The 17,511-nt window shown below is 40.1% G+C and overlaps 1 long non-coding RNA gene across 1 annotated transcript; it reads left to right on the forward strand.

Moving 5' to 3' along the window:
- Positions 1 to 14,095: 14,095 nt before the first annotated feature.
- LOC137071777 (uncharacterized) lies at positions 14,096 to 16,556 on the forward strand. The gene is made up of 5 exons (XR_010904491.1): positions 14,096 to 14,318; positions 14,829 to 14,869; positions 15,089 to 15,242; positions 15,493 to 15,578; positions 16,259 to 16,556. It is a non-coding gene; the product is annotated as an uncharacterized lncRNA (long non-coding RNA).
- Positions 16,557 to 17,511: the final 955 nt, after the last annotated feature.

The raw sequence follows: 17,511 nt of genomic DNA on the forward strand, positions 1-17,511 counted from the left end.
GTTGGTGTAGCGCTATCCTATCGCGTGCAGAGGGAGTTTGAAAGACAACCGTTTATCCCGCCCCTCGGATTGAGCCCTGTCTATGGTGAGTTTCCAGACCAAACATCTTGATGTGGGTCTGGCTTGTCAGGCTAGGAGAACATTGCATCCGGAGGTCTCTCTGTTTAATTTCTATGGCGAGTCACGCAGGGCCTGTGTTCCTCCGCAGCCGTTTGTGCCAGACCGTTCTGAAATAAAAAAAACACTTATTGTAAGTGTACCATAATGATTCAGGGTAAGAAAAAAACACGGTTTGGATAATGGATTCATGTTGTACATTCTCATTATATAATTTTTATAAATCTTGAAAGACATTTAACCATTAAAAAAAAAACAGATAATGATCAAGTGAAAATAAAAATTGAAAATTAAATAAAAATATTAAATAAATATGAGTTTGGGGGTATCTTGGCCATGAATTAAAGGTAGGGTAGGTAAGAATGATTTAAAACACTTTTGTCCAAATTTGTTTAAACTTTCTTTATATGTTAGTACATAATTAAAATTGAAGTACTCTGAAAAAGAGAGTATAAAAATTGAGTGACTCTAGACTTCTTAATCTGCAATAAACACCGCTCATTATTTTTGTTCGGGACGAAACAAGTGATTGGCTTGGGCGACTGTCACTCTCTCTCGCTACCATGGCTACCATGCTTTCTACAGAATCTGCCCACACACACGCGCACCCCTAGGAAGAGCAAAAGCATTCAAATTTCACAGTGATGCAGTCAGCGAAGGCAAACAATGCAAAAAAAAAAAAAAAAAACAGTACAAGAAAAGGCAATGCACAAAAAGGCTTTGGATAAACAAAGAAATCAAACGCGAGTTAATATCGGCGTGGCTTTCCAACGATGGCGAGGACTCCTTGATGGCTGTATTTCTGCTAGACAGGTAATCTTTCATTTTAATTATACATTTTTTTGGTTTATGTTTTCATGAAGCATATACATGTAGCTGCCTAATATTGCTATTATTTTTATTTAGCATAAAGTTACAATGTTATACACTTAGCCATTAGTAAATATGATAAATACTTAATATGCTTAGCTCAAGTTGATCGCTGTCGTGTTGAATTTAGCAAAATTTAACTTTAGATAACAAAATGCACGTGTAAAAGCTAGTACATCGCATCCAGGAACTTTTTTTTAGAACTAATTTAGCTTTATACTACTAATCAACAATGCTTTCATCATGGAAACTCCTACATGCAATATGTTATGAATCTTACACGAAATTCATCTTCATCACAGTATAACTGATGTTATTGGAAAAACATGTATCAATGCTACCCTTTTTAGCTTTGCCTTATAAATATAACTAACTCATTACCGAATCAAACACAAATATATTTGAAACTTTACCAGTATCGGTATTCTAGCTTGATAGTGAGTACTAAAAGACATCTTATTTGTTTATATTCATACTGATAAAGTTAAAAAAATGTATTACATGTGATTCTGATATGATATCACTACATGCATTCCTCTCATAATGTGTCTTCCAGCTGAGCGGCCGGTGTAGCGCGTTCATGTATTTTGGGGGCGTGGCTTTGGAAAGAGCCCAGAAGGGAGAAGGTGGAGTGAATGAAAATAATGAGCTGTCTTTAAAACAGTCGTGAGAGGTCTACAGACATTCAATTTTTATACTCTCTTTTTCAGTGTACTTACATTTTAATTATGTATTGATATATAGCATCATGAGTTAATGTATTACTAATGGTGAACTAATGAAGATTCTACATGATTAATAGATTCAGTAATCATTAAATTGTTATTAGTTAAATATGTTGTAATGTATTAATTTCTTAATAACATATTATATTAACTATAATGTAAATTAATGTGTTAATTACCACAACGGTTCAAAGCCATGCATTTCAACTTCCTGCTTTAATTAATCATTAGCTAATGATTTATAAAGGTGTCATTATCTTATGACTTTACTTGTTGGGGCACATGACTATTAACTCATTGATTATTAAGTAATATGTAATTGTGGTTATGGGTTTTGAATTAATTTTTATTTAGTTAATAGTCATGTGCCCCAACAAGTAAAGTCATAACATAATGACACCTTTATAAATCATTAGCTAATGATTAATTAAAGCAGACAACTGGAAGTTGAAATCTATGGCTTTGTCCCGTTGTGGTAATTAGCACATTGATTTACATTATTAGTTAATATAATATGTTATTAAGGAATTAATACATTATGACACATTCAACTAACAACAATTTAATGATTACTTAATCTATTAGTCATGTACAATCTTTATTAGTTGCTGATGTATTAATCATTAATAAATGGGTAAGTTCACCATTATTACATTAACTCATGATTATCTGTGTATTAATTATGCATGAATTAATGCATATTAGTGCACCCATATTGTAAAGTGTTACCAAACTTTTTCCCTCATTTAAGTTAAATCTAGGCCAAGACCTAACTAAATTAAAACAATGGAAGTATGGAACAAATCAATAAAATGTGGTGTCATATATCATGTACGAGGCTCCGTGAACAATTGATGGTTGGGCGAAGGCTTAACACAACCAAAGACAGACTGAATGACCATAATTTTTAAATATATTTTAGCCTTCATAAACAGAACATTAAAAGGCAGGAAATTGTAGGAATGGTTAGGGAAATGACACAGCTTGGATTCAAACCGGGCTCCTCGTGACCCAAAATCTCATATTATATGTGCAGCAGTATTACCTTCAGTGCCACAGCTGTAATGTTTGTGATTTTAATGGCGTAACAGTGGACAGCTTTTCTTTTTCCCAACGTCCTGCAACTTCACACGCTGCCTCACTCCAGCTATCAAAAAGGGGATAATCAAAAAGCAAATATTGATGTCTGCAAGGAATGCATTTCTGTTTCCACAAATCGGCTTTACAAATAAATGTCTCTGGGTCAATTACAGGGATCCATTTAGGAAAGTAAATACATGGATGAAAATGTGTTTTTGTGGCTGCATAGTTCAGATTAAAACTGCTTTCATTTACATCTGGTTCAGGCAAAGTTTGAGACAAACAGCTTCTGTAACTGGCTGTTTCAGAGGGGATGTAGGGGTCCATTCGAATTCTAGAAATGGACACTCTGACTCGAGGCACGAAAACCCACAGCAGTTTTCCATTGCGGGTAGAGTGTGCTGGCATTCAAGGCCACAGCAGAACTTGTGCCAACTAAATGTCAAGAACTCTCGACTAAATTTATACCACAGAAAGCACAATTCCCACAAGTCTTAAGAAAATTATTATTAATAGTGCAAGTTAAATTGGTATTAAAGGGATAGATATACCCCCCCCCCCCCATCCCATTCTTTAACCTTAATGTAGTCTAAAAACCATGTTTTTCTTTAATTATTTATATTTATTAAATTATATTTAAGATGTTCCCTTTCAGTCTGTCACGTTCGACGTACGTCAGAACTGAACCGACGAATGGGATCTTACTTTAGAGACCAATCCTACTTCGAGCGTTTAAAAATGAGCCAATGAAATTTGGCATGCGATCCACGCATTCCACGCTCCGCCCCGTGGTGCGGGTATAAAACAGGAAGTGGAATGGTAGATCAGCGCTTTTCTACTTCGGAGCCGAGCAGTGTTACTGTTTCCTATGAAGAGTGTTTGACTACGAGTCAGTAAAAGGGTGTTTGAGAGACTGCCAGTGCGGGTGATACGGCGCTTCAGCGAGAGAACGAGTTTCAAAGTGACTAAAAGAGCTTGTTGGTTCGGTGGGCGAGTTTCCCATTCAAAACCTGTTGGTTCGCTGGGTGTTATACACACAATCACTGAGAGCTCACACAGGCTTGCAGATCGAACTGTGTGGAGCCGCTGTCATCTCCCTGATTGCTTCAGCACACTAAAAGAGTAGCTTTCCATTCACAAAAGAGCAACACGGTTTGACCCTGCGTCTTTTTCAAGATGTCATTCAAACCGTGTGTTTCTGGGTGAGGTCGATTTCTGTCTCCGCTTGACAGGCACGTTCGCTGTCTCACGTGTTTGGGCGCAAAAAAAAGCTCCACCACGTCCCGAACGTTCGCGGTTGGATGATTGGTTTCTCGGGACGGCCCGCGCTGGTTCTCAGCGCCCCGCCCCGGTGCCTTTCTTCCCGGAAGTGCATCAGCAGCTCACGAAGTCGTGGGTGGCGCCCTACAGCGCTTGCCTGCGATCGACTGACTCCTCCATCCTCACTACCCTCGAAGGTGGTGCGGCTAAGGGCTACGAGGGGATCCCTCCAGTCAAGCGGTCTGACCAGGGCGTTATGCAGGAACTGCGTGCGGCAACGGACCTCGCCCTGCGGGCGACGAAAGTCACTGCATGCTCCGTGGGTCCGTCGATGTCCACTCTCGTGGTCCAGGAACGCCACCTGTGGCTGAACCTGACAGACATGCGGAACTCGGACAAGGTTCGGTTTTTGAACGCCCCTGTCTGTCAGGCCGGCCTCTTCGGCGATGCCATCGAGGACTTTGCCCAGCAGTTCTCGGTGGCCAAGAAGCAGACGGAGGCCATAAAGAACATCCTGCCCCGGCGGCCCGCTGCTGCCTCCACCCAGTCGCCAGGGGCAGCCCCCCAGTCTGCTCATCACCGAGGGCATCCCCCGGCATCCGCCTCCGCCCCTGCCAAGCCCAGGCAGCAGTCTCCACCCGCGAAGCAGGGTGCCGGACGCAAGGGGGCCGCCCAACCCATCCAGGGTCCCGCCAAACCTGCCGACAAGCGTAAGGGGAAGCGGCCCTGAGACGGGCAGCCCAGGGAGAAGAGGAGCTGCTCTGAGGGAGATGATGTCCGCATCCCTCCCCCCGGAGGAGGACCGGGGGGTCTGCACTGGTACACCAACATCTCTGCCGCTGGCTCTCTGGAGTCCAGCGGTACCCACCTTTTCACATAAAGAGCAGTTTCCTCTCTCTCTGAGCCCCAAGAGGGTCAGGTTGGCAGTCTGCTACGCCCACGGGCCTTGTCACTCCTTTCCTCCCCTCCCTTCGCCAGGGGGCAGCTGTGTGGGGCTCGAGGACGCCCCCGGGCCTTCTCACCCACATACTGCCTCTCCTGGGAGCACTCAGTCAACACTCCGGGCCGCCCACGGGCCTCCCGGGTCGGGGCTGAGTGCTCCACATCCCTGCCTTCGGGCAGTGGGCAGCAGAGTGGGCCTCGAGGACGCCTCCGGGCCTTCTCACCCACTCTCTGTCCAAACCAGGAGTGCTCGGGCAACACTTCGGGCCGCCTCCGGGCCTTCCGAGTCGGGCCAGAGTACTCCGCTTCGCTGCCCCACCCCGGGCATGTCTGTGGTGCCGTTGGTCCCGCTTGCACGGTCTCTGGGGGCCTGGCTAGGTCTCCCCAGGCCGTCTCGCTGGCTCATCCGTACCATCAGACTCGGCTACGCGATTCAGTTCGCACGCCAGCTGCCCAAGTACAGGGGCATCCTCTTCACCTCCGTGCGAAGCATCGATGCTCATGTCTTGAGGTCATTTTGCAAGTCCACCATCTTATCTGGATACGGCTCAGACCCGGCTGACTGCAGTAAACCTCGGGATAAACAGAAATACTGTGTTTTTAGTCTCGATTTAAACTGGCAGAGTGTGTCTGCTTCCCGAACCATAATAGTAAGACTGTTCCAGAATTTAGGTGCTAAATATGAAAAAGATCGACTGTCTGCAGTTGATTTTGATATTCTAGGTATTATCAACTGGTCTGAGTTTTGAGACCACAATAGATGTGATGGAGTATAATGTGTTAAGAGCTTGCTAAAGTACTTGGGAGCTAAACCATTTAGTGCTTTTTAATTAATAAGCAAGATTTAAAAATGTATGCGATGTTTCCCATACGGAAATGTAATATATGTCTATATATGAAATATCAATATATGCGATATATGTGATATATAAAGTAAAAACATATATGAAACATATTAGAAATTGGAACAATTCCATATATTGACATATAAATGTATCCCATATATTATATATGTTAATGTATGTATAATACATATTTTGACATATAGGTCTCATATATGAAATATCCTAATATGCTCATATAGAGTAAAAACATAAATGCACATATATGCACAGCATCAGAAATTCCATATATTGACATATATCTTTAGTCCACATATTATATATGTTTAAATTATATATGTGACAAATCATTATCACTGTCAAATGTCGTAGAGTCTTAAAATCTATACGCTGTATAAAACAAATGACATTTAAAATATAAAATATTTATAATGTTACTTATTGTCAGGTGAGGCAAGAGATGAAGGACTCAAGGGGGCAGAGGTTAATGGGCTTTTTATTAGGCTTCAAAAATAAACAATCAAAACAATCAAACCCCTTCATGGTGGTAACTGGCTCACCTTAGTTTTTTATACAATAAGAAATCCTCACAAAAACGGGAATTCACTTTTGCCAATATTTTGTGTTCAAACTAACTGTAAGATTCTCAATGAGGGAGTGAAAATAAATTGTATCTATTTAACCACTGAATGAGATAACATAGTAACAATTAGCACATGGATGGAAATCCAAGACAGCATTGTGAATATCAAAGCTCAACACTTTAAGTAAACAAATAAACAGTAAATCAATTCCAAACCCAAAATACTAGTGATACACAAACAAAAAACTGTACCAAACAATTCAAAATGCCGTAGAGGGAAAAGGATATACAGTCTACAATGCAAGTGTCTTATATGAGTGTTGTAGAATTCCCAGTCCCAGCAGGCACTGAAGATATACAATCCTGAATCCTAGATTAGGCACTGGCACAATCCAACACAGGTAAGAAGTAGGTATCAGTGCACTCAAGCCCCATAACGGAGTCCTCTGCGAGCTTCTCTGCAAACTTCCAAACACTATGAATTAACATTTTTATGGGTACATAAATATGTGCATTTGAACAAGATTGTAAAGCATTACAATGTACAATTCACTTAACTCTCAAACACAATGTGATTCCAGGCATTTTCACCCATGCTCCATTGCCATGCTTCTCCTCTGTGCTACTCGTAACCTTAAAACCAATTCCTCCATTTGTTGCCCTCTAGAGGACAGGATGAAAAATGTCACCCATGTACCAGAGTAACCGTTACATGCTACACAGAACAAAACATGAAAGGACACACCATGGCTAATGATGAGCACAAACCACATGCTAAACAAACAACCCTAAACACATGGACAAAAGAGTGTATACTGCCCAAGCAAAACTAGATGCTCACACGAGACCAAGCGAATGCTCAAACTGTACACTCACAATGGGAAGAAAAACAAACATGGAGCTTTTAATGTCCGAAGCCTGAACCAAAATCAAATTTTTAAAAGCCAGGATTCAAACACCACTATATAAATCTATATAAAATCCTATACAAGCATACTGAATGTTTGCATATATTATGTTTAAATAAACTTACATATATAAATTCGACATAGATTGTTTACATATATGGCATTAACATACAGTACCATATAAAAATCATAATATAAATAATTTGAATATATGTATATATAATAATTATTCTATGGGTATTTCATACATGGTATAAACCTATATCTTCATATATCGTGAGAATGTATATATGCGCTAATAATATATTGCCTTATATGAAACATATATGACATCACTACTCGGATATAGGGACATATATGTACATATATTACATTTCCGTATGGGTTAATAGGGAGCCAATGCAGTGTTTAAATAACCGGACTAATATGATCATACTTCCTGGTTCTACTAAGAACTGAAGCTGCTGCATTTTGGACCATCTGGAGTTTATTTATTAAGCGAGCAGGGCAACCACCCAGTAGAGCATTACAATAATCTAGCCTTGAGGTCCCATTAACTTATTTTGGAACCTTAAAAGTCTTGGTCACCATCTATTTAAATCATATATTTGGAAAAGAGTAGCGTGTGTGTGTGTGTGTGTGTGTGTGTGTGTGTGTGTGTGTGTGTGTGTGTGTGTGTGTGTGTGTGTGTGTGTGTGTGTGTGTGTGTGTGTGTGTGTGTGTGAGTGCGTGCGTGCGTGCGTGCGTGCGTGCGTTCCATGTACAAACAAACAACATGAGGTTTAGTAAATGATAACAAAATGTTAAATATCGGATTAACTATTTAATTAATGCTATTTTTGTAATTATGTCAGTCCTCTTGGGGAAAACTCTAAGACACTGCAACAGGCCCATTATTGTCCAAGCCTCATAGGATATGTTTAATCCCTGCCTAGCAAGCAAGCAATTCTTCACTCTTAATGGCACATGACCCTCTGGGTGACTTAATCCTATTTTTGACAACATACGCTCACATATGGTAGCTTGTCACACAATATCAGAGGGCCATGTCTTACTCTCAGTGGTCTGGCAGTGAAAGAGAGTGTGTTTGTATGTCTGGTAATGTGTTGTCAAAGAGAGGATTAAAACACTGTGTAGGCAGTCTGCCAAGTAAAGATCCTGTTTCCTTTGTGCCTTCATATTTGACAATGGCGGAGAGTCTTGGTTCAGCTCTTGTGACTGTTCTGTGTAGCAGTCTACTTTCTGTCATCATTATCCACAACATTTGTATGAGATAAAAATTACAGCATATTGAAAATTAGCTTATCATGCATGTTGCTAGGGTGTTCGTGTGTCTGCTATGGTGTTCTGATTGTATGTGTCATGTTGTTATATAGCTGGTTTGTTGTCAGGGTGTTGCTAATCAGTTGCTATAGCCTGCAGTTAGGTGGCTGTGCGATTGCTATTGCTTTCTAAATATTTTAGCATATTGTTCTTTATCTGCCAATCACTTCAATGCGATGACAATAGAGGTCGCACTTGGGAGCTAAAAACACCTCTAAAGGCCTGGCACTGGACGCGATTTTGACGTGCGAATAATTCGCGTGATGTTTTTTTTTTTTCGATCAGCTGTTTGTGTAATGAGCGCTTCCACACCGAATGCAAATGTGCTGAGGCGAAAAAACGACATTTATTTTTTTCATTTCGATGACGATTTTTTTTTTCTCTAGTGGCGACAAAAACGGCGTCAACCAATCACATAAAAGGAAACAAAGGTGACAAAATGTCCAGTTTATGTCACAACCTATTCAATCAACTTTAACCTTTGCCAGGTATGGCATTTCTCATGACATTACAACTGTAAGCTGTACAGCTGCAGCTGTGTTTGCCCACTGTATGCTACAGACAGCAATAACTTATAACCTTTTATAAATAGTTGATTTTTTTCTAAACATTGCGTCGGCGATTATGGAAAGTGAACGTGTTGCCATCAGTAGGCTACATCTGTGGCACTGAAATGTTTACATTGTGACTCGACTGGAAACATCTGCTCGGATCGATTGATTCCCTGAAGTGCGCGGTTTGTCTCGTCAGATGTGCTGCCGTCTCTGGAGGAGATCCTCAAATTGTCTGAACCGGCCATGATAAAGTTTTAGCTCCTGTACAAGATTAGCATCCTCCCCTTCAGACTCTCTGTTCTATAAGACTGGTGGCACCCAAAACCTTCTTCTCGGTCCTTTAAATAAAAAGAAAAGCTTGTCTTCGCTGAATGATGAAGTGCCCGTGTTTTCTAGGCTGTCGCCGCAAATGTTTTGGAATGTTCGAGGAACTCTGAAACGTTGCAAATTCGTGTCGCGGCTGATGTGAATGGTTTTGACGCAAAATATTTGCATGTGAAATATTCGTTTATTTGTTAAAGGGGGGTGAAATGCTGTTTCATGCATACTGAGCTTTTTACACCTTTAAAGACTTGGATTCCCATCCTAAACATAGACAAAGTTTCAAAAACTAATGTTGGACGTTTGATGGAGTATTTCTGTGTTAAAAATACTCCTTGCGGTTTCTCACAAGTTTCGGCGAGTTTTTTTCGAGTATGGGTCTACTTGACGTTAAATAGAGCGGAAGGTCCTTGTATGGGCCGTATGGGCTCTTCTCCCGGTAGGGTGCGCGCGCACGTGACTAGAGGGAGAGAGAGGAAATGCACGCTGTAAACAGTCTCTCAGGTGCAGATCCAGTCGTCCGTGAACACTTATGACGCGCCGCGCTCCACTTTATTCCTATGGGTGACGTCGAGCGACTTCAACGCTTCAGCACAGCATTCCGGGAAGGCAGCGCTGCATTTGAACCGATTTGAACGCAGAAATGACGGGAAGCTTCAAGGCATCGCTTCAGTCGCGTCGCAAAGTGGATTTCCACGGTCACTGCTGTCACAGGACTTCACCAAATCATACCAAAGAAGTGTGTTTTTGACAGAGCGGTCCTGCTTTGGAAGATGCCGGTGAGTAAATCAACTTCAAATGTCTCTGCTATTGGCTACCGTCGCATGAGTAAACATCAGTAAACGATACGATTGCGTGCTTCGTCATTCAAATGCGCTAACGGTTACTCCATTGTTGTTCTGTATAACGTTACACTATTCTGACTCTGACGTGCAAAACCGTTTTGCTTGCTACCTCTAAGGTCTAGTCACATACAATAGTCCATAAACCGAATCATGTCCTCATAAACTGCACACAAAGGCCCCTAAATACAGTACATACCACAGAGACGGACATCCTGATGTTGCCGTTTCTCCTGTTCAATTTATTTCTGCCTCAGATTTGATTGTGGATCATTATCTGTATTAGCTGAGATAGATGGGTTTCTCCACGCTTGAGGACGTCACCGCTTTGCGCGCTTGTCATTCTTTAGCTCCGCCCACACGATACGCCTCCAGGCGCTCGTTTTTTTCCGGAAAGACTCGGTACAGCCCATATTTCTTTTATAAATATGATAAAACTAAAGACTTTTCGGAGATATGAAGGATGCAATACTACTCTATAGGTACTCAAGATTGACGTGAGATTGACTGAAACTGAGTGTTTCACCCCCCCTTTAAGCTTTTTCGTTACCCATCCGGTGTGAAAGGACCTTGATACTTCAGAAAAGGCTAAAGAGATTTGGCAAGTGAAATTTGCATGCCACTCCCCAGCATATACGGTATTTGCCGCTTCAATATATTCCTATATATACATCCTAATAAACTGTATAATCAAAGCCTTAATCAATATTTTTCTTCCTGTATTATTATGACATTTTTAATGATTGTTTCCAGTTGTGATACTACCTTATCAATAGAACCACTCATTGTTTTGTTTCTTCATATATGGTTTCTAAAGTTTGTAGTTGGTCTCTTAAGAGTCACCGAGGGTCTGGCTTAGGAATGTGTGATGTGTTGCTAAACACTTGACTACTCACTTAGCCCTGCTTCCAGAGACGAAATATGGATTTGGCTATAATTTTATATTTTATTTTACTGAAACTCTAAAGAAATAAGGTGAATACTGTCTGTACTTCTACTGAAAGAAAGCACATTATCAGTATGTTTTGGGAAACTTTCTGGTCAGAACTGGAGCTAAACCAACTCCAACCTTGGAGAGACTGTGTATCTGTGTATGTGTGCAGTATACTGTGTTACAGATCTGTTTTGAAGGTGTATGAGCATCCTAGGGAGAGTGAAAGTATTGTGCTGGACAAACTGGCACCTGCTCCAGACCTGGAAGTTCACTACGTGTCTAATTGCGAGGTGATCTGATTAAATGACAATGTGTGGAAAATTTACTATGACTGTCTACTTTCTCTTAGCCAATCAGAATCATTCAACTTGCAGTAATGACGTGGTTAGAACTTGAATCAGTATAACTGTTGAGAAATTGTACGTATGAGATGGGTAGAGAGGAAGCGCGTCGTACAAACTCCTTGTGAGTCAAACATAAACTTCTAACCCTTCTTTCCCTTCTCTTCTAGGTGTACTGTAGCTACTGCCAACAATTGGATACCCATTTCATAGCTGTAAGTATACTACAAATAGATGCTACGTGCATATACTATATGCCTCTACTTCATGATTTCTGGAGAGCGTGTGGCAGCACTTTAAATAGCTGCGGCCCGGAGACTTGCTCCAAACACATTTCGTTGCAGTGTACTTGTACATGTGTACTGACAATAAACTTGAATTCAATCTAAGAATCTTAAAAAAATACACTGAATAATTAAACAATTATTATTAATAACCAAACAGAAATTACCCACCCGGACTTGGTTTTCTGAGCTCATGCTCCTCATGTTCCCTGGGGAAGGACCTTCTTTCTCAGAGACAGGAAACAATCTGGCACCTGCACCCAGACCTCTGGAACCTCCACGTCTGACCCATTGACAGGATGTGAAAGGCTTAAGGGGCCTGCCACTCAGGCTAGAGCCCCTCAGCAAGGCGGGCCTAAACCTTAAAGTGGAGTCTGCTTGCTAACTGGTGTGAGTAGGGTCAGTGTTTTCCTTCCTGCAGTAGAGGTTGGAGAGTCAGCTGTCCCCTTTGTAAGTGACACATCATGATACAGGGAATGGTAAGTCTTTAGGGAAGCACAACTTGATCATAAGGTTCCTCAGAGGAGTCAGGGAGTTTAATCCACCCAGGCCACACCTCATTCCCTAACTCTCTTTAAGTCACTCAAGTCAGTTGAGCTAAGGGCCCTATCTTTGAAGATGGTGCCCCTGACTGCACTGACTTCGACCAAGAGGGTTAAGGAACTGCAAGCATTCTCTGTCAGCAAAACGTGCCCTGAGTTCGCTCCGGTTTACTACAACATAATCCTGAGACCCCGACCGGGCTATGTGTCCAAAGTTCCCACTGCCTTTTTCAGGGATCAAGTGGTGAACTTTGCTGCCTCATGGCAAAGCAGATCCAGCCTTATTGTTACTATGTCCAGTACGTGCCTCGCACATCTATCTGGACTGCATGCAGAGCTTCGGAAGCTCTGAGCAGCACTTTGTCTGTTTTGGGGGACAGCAGAAGGGGAAGATTGTATCCAAACAGAGGTTGACCCACTGATTTGTGGATGCCATAGTCTTGTCTTATCAGGCACAGGAAAACATGCCATATCTTTTAAATCTGAGCACACTCCACAAGGAATGTTGCATCCTCCTGGGTTTTATTCATTGATAACACTAATTCACATTTGCCAAATTTTACAATCTCCAGGAGGAGCCAGTTTCGTACTGTGAGTTCTTTCCTTGTGTGGTACATCCCGGGTGGTAAATCCATGTGATGTATTCTACACATACTAACCTCCCTTCCGGTAGGATGTGGCCTCCGTAGTGCTCTTCTTCCCATCTGGAAGGTAGAGTACTTCCTCAGTCCCCAAGTGGTACGAGGGACTACAAGGCTTACATTGGGCGTTGAAAAGGTTACATCGTTGTGAGTGCATTTTTTGATGTGGTGACCTGCCAATATCTGCATCGCTGAAACTATGTAGCTCAGGTTAGTCGTGGTGGAGCTTTCCATATGGATTCATGGTGTCATCACATCGAAACCACGTCAAAGTAATTGACAAATAGGGAACGTCTTGATTACTGTTGTAACATCTATTCGCTGATTGTGTCCATACTTCCACAATGTTGTACTGAGTGCTGGGACATGTTACTGTCGGCAAAAACCTGAATAAGTGAATGCATGCTGCTCCTTATATATCTGTATGCAGGAGAGTGGCATGCAAATTTGTCTCCTTCGCTCCACCATGCTGCTCATCCCTGTTTGGGTTGTTTACATCAGTGTGTGCATGCCTCTTTCATGCAGAATACACAAAGAGTTTAACTGGTTGATGGAAAAGTATTTACATTATTCACATTATTTTGGTCATTATCATGATGAATCATATAACAGTACATTGGCACATGTCTAGTTATGTTGTACATGCCATGTCCACTGAAGTAATGGAAGGAAAATTCTGCTTAGAGCATTAAACTATTTTAGTGTCAGTCTCTGCCAGTGGCAAACCGTTTTGTTCCCTTGTGTTTAGAAAAGGTCTCTAAGCAGAAGATGACAAGTGTTTTACGCACTGCTTCCAAGATGAGCAAACCAACACTACTAGTGTAGGAGTGTGGGGACAATATAACTGTATCATACACTGTAAAAAGTAATTCAGGGTGTTGTCTGTAGGAATTTATTTTAAAAAGTATATTTATTCCAATAAATTGATTTTCTTTTCTTTTTGAATTAATTTAAGTTTTACATAAGTAAAAAGTGTGAATGTTTTTGCAACTTATTATTACCTATCAAAAAAATGATTTCCCTGACCTTCACAATAAATTGTTTCTACAAAACTCTATTTAAGTGTTTATATCTGAAGTAAAACGTCACGACACGCCCACATGCTGCAGCAGAACAACGAACGAGATCGTTGCGCGTTGTCACCTGGCTGTACCGGACCAGTTTCGGGTTTCTGTGGAGTTTTTGAGGATCTTACAACGTACAACCGATGTAAGTATAGCTATTTACATTGCAAGTTAGGTTTTAGCCGAATGAGCACGCATTTTTTAACTAAAATGTAAAAGCGTCGCCTGTTTCAGACAGCATTAAGTTTGTCAGTTTTGCTGGCGCCGCATGAGGCCTACCGAAGGTCGTGAAATTAACAATAAAAGTTACGTTAACTGTTAGGTTTGTAGTTACTGTTATCCCCGCATGGCTGAAAAATATGAGGACATGACATAATATATTCCTGGTGTCTCTCTGCAACGTGGTATCATGAAAATTCGTAAATGTGTTGTTGTGTTGCAAAGCAGCTGTTTATGGACCTAACGTTAGTCCGCTTCAACATTGTTTAATCAGTTTTTAAATGCTTTAACTTAATCTGTTGATATATTTGTCTGAAATATTTTGAAACCATTTGATCTAGTAAAAAGATTATATATTTATTTTGCGTTGCATTAACATCAATGATCCTGATATTTTCCTAAATAAACTTTTGTTTCATCTGTGTTGCTTCTTTAGAAGACCATCAAATCTATTGGGAGGAAAAGTTCATGGAGTAGGTAAGCTTTTTAGTAGGTTGAATTGAGATAAATGTTTCAGAGGTTTATTGTTGTCTGTCATTTAAAGGAATTAAGGTAACCAAAAGTCAGTTATTGAGTGTCAGGAAAAAAGGAACGGAAAAAAAAGTATCATCCCTTTCTGATTTTTGGATTGCATTAAAATGAAAGGTTGTCAATTCTTGTGTTCCAAATAACAGTTAAACAATTGATGTATTACAGGTAAATGAAGAATTCCGAAGGTGTGCTGCAGTTCCACTAGAATCAGTGTTTATGTCCCAGCTGGACAAGTACTCCAAAACTTCTCGACCTGTTTAGTGCGAAGGGTGGAGCGGTTGGTCAACGCATCAATAACTTGTTAATGGAACTGATACAGGTGAGGCGAAAGTGGTAACAATGTTGCAGGGGCATATTCATACAATACGTACTTTATTCTCTTGTCTTGCCTATAGATGAATATTGCAAAAAACATTTTTGTTTACAGCTGCTAATTAATTTTAAATATAAAAGAAAGAAATATGCCGGTAAGCTCTGTTAAATAGGTAGTACAGACCCACACTGATAATTGCATTGTAGTCATATTGCCTGCAAGATTCAGTTTTTCATTATTCATTTGCCAACTATAGGATCCAAGTACCTCTGTGGTGAATGAGAGACTCTGAGATGTGAAAACATGGGAGAGAGTGGGCAAGAGCTCATCTCTGACTACTATGTAAGTATTGTTTAAAAAGCATAGTTTTAATTTTTTTGGGGGGGAAGCATTTATTCCTCAGATATCAATCTTATGTCTGTCTGAGTTTAATACGGAGCTGGAGTTGAGGATTGGTTAGCTTGTCTAAGAACAAATACTATAATTGGGTGGAAATGGCTTGTCTGATGGCTCAGTCAAAAGTTCAAAAACACACCTACAAACAACCAAATGTCTGCACAGGAACCAGTTATCAAAATTAATCTTTTGGTCTTCCAGTGGCTAGTAAACTTGATTTAAAATATACTGTCATATTTTTCAACTGCAGCTTCACAGAAGTAAAATCCTTGTTTACATGAATGCAGGAGTCATTATTTATCTGCTGATATAACTGTAAGAGTGGCATTTTCAGATACTTTTACTTAACCACACCTATGTGTTACCAGCTGAACCCCTCTCCCCTTTAAGGATTTAGGCCTTGGAGGTGACTTGTGTATGTGATTTACTCTCGCAGGTTTGTTGTGTCAAGTGAGACTGTACTGAAAGTTGTACTATGAAGCCAGTTCAACAGGCCAGGCTTACTGTGCAGGAGCTGGCTCGTCCAAACTTAAAACCTTTTGTGAACTTTTACTGTGTGATTTTATTGAAGGCTTTTGAAGATTGTTCTCTGTTGCCATTTATTGTTCTGTTTATGTCTCATACAGGGAAAAACAGAGAGCAGTGTGCACAAGGACTTGCGCAATATGCAGATATATGTCTGTCGTGAACCAGATGCAGTAGGCATCATCGTTGAGGGAATCCTAGGGCATGTTGCCTGCTTCTGGGTATGACATATGCTCTGAACCTGCAGTATCCACCACAACTCTGCAAAACATCTGAGATGTTCCAAAGACTTTTTGTGGGACTTGACACACTGCGCCCAAAACCTTCCTCTTGATTCATGACATTAAAAAACAAACTTCTGATTTAGTTGGTCAAATGCCAGCCTCACACTCATAAATGGCAATCTTGGGTTTTTCAGAAGATTGTTCTGAATGTTTAATTGTTAATTGGCTAGTAGAATATGGCACAGATTGTACTTAAAATGTGTTCTTGTATTAATTTATTATGTTTTAATAAATATGAAAAGGTAATGTACTGTACATTTTATGTATCGCTCAGGTGAAGAGTCACTGTATTTTAATGTCAGTGTTAAGAGTACACAGATTGAACTTTGAAGGTGTTCAATGCTGCACTTAAAGATGAGGTCAGAAGTTTCTGTAATTTTTTATGTTACAAATGTTTACATTACCATTATTGTTACATTAAAATTGATTACAGAAAATGTACCCAATTGTTTATGACAGCTGTTATAGAGCAATAAACGTTGGAAACGAATACATCGCTTTCCTTATTTATTAAAGTTATGGCAATGGTAACTAATTATTTAAAGTGGATTAAGAAATAATTTGTCTAAATTAATAATAATAATAATAAATTAATTAATTTGAGTAAATTAATTAATTAAAATAAAAACAATTTTTATTTTAAATTTTACTTATTTTAACTAAGTATGATTTGGTAAATTAATTAATTAAAATAAAAACAATTTTTATTTTAAATTTTACTTATTTTAACTAAGTATGATTTGGTCGATATGCTGCTCATTAACACAATGGTTAAACTCAAATGTTTTACTTTATCTTGTAGACTCTACTTAATTTTTTAGCATACAGTAAAATAGATAATACTGATTTTTACCAACTCAAAAAACCAAGAAGTTCACTAAACTTACAAAAAGTAGTTGGAAAATGTTGCCTTAATTTTTTTGAGTTTTATTTAAGTAACAGTTTTTACAGTGTATACATGCCTATTCTTATTCTGTAGGGTTTAATATGGAGTTGGCCCACCATTTGCACCTATTACTGCTTTTACTCATCTGGGAAGGCTTTCCACGAGGTTTAGAAATGTGTGTTTA

This window comes from Pseudorasbora parva, chromosome 3 (genome assembly GCF_024679245.1).
Source record: "Pseudorasbora parva isolate DD20220531a chromosome 3, ASM2467924v1, whole genome shotgun sequence".
NCBI lineage: Eukaryota > Metazoa > Chordata > Actinopteri > Cypriniformes > Gobionidae > Pseudorasbora > Pseudorasbora parva.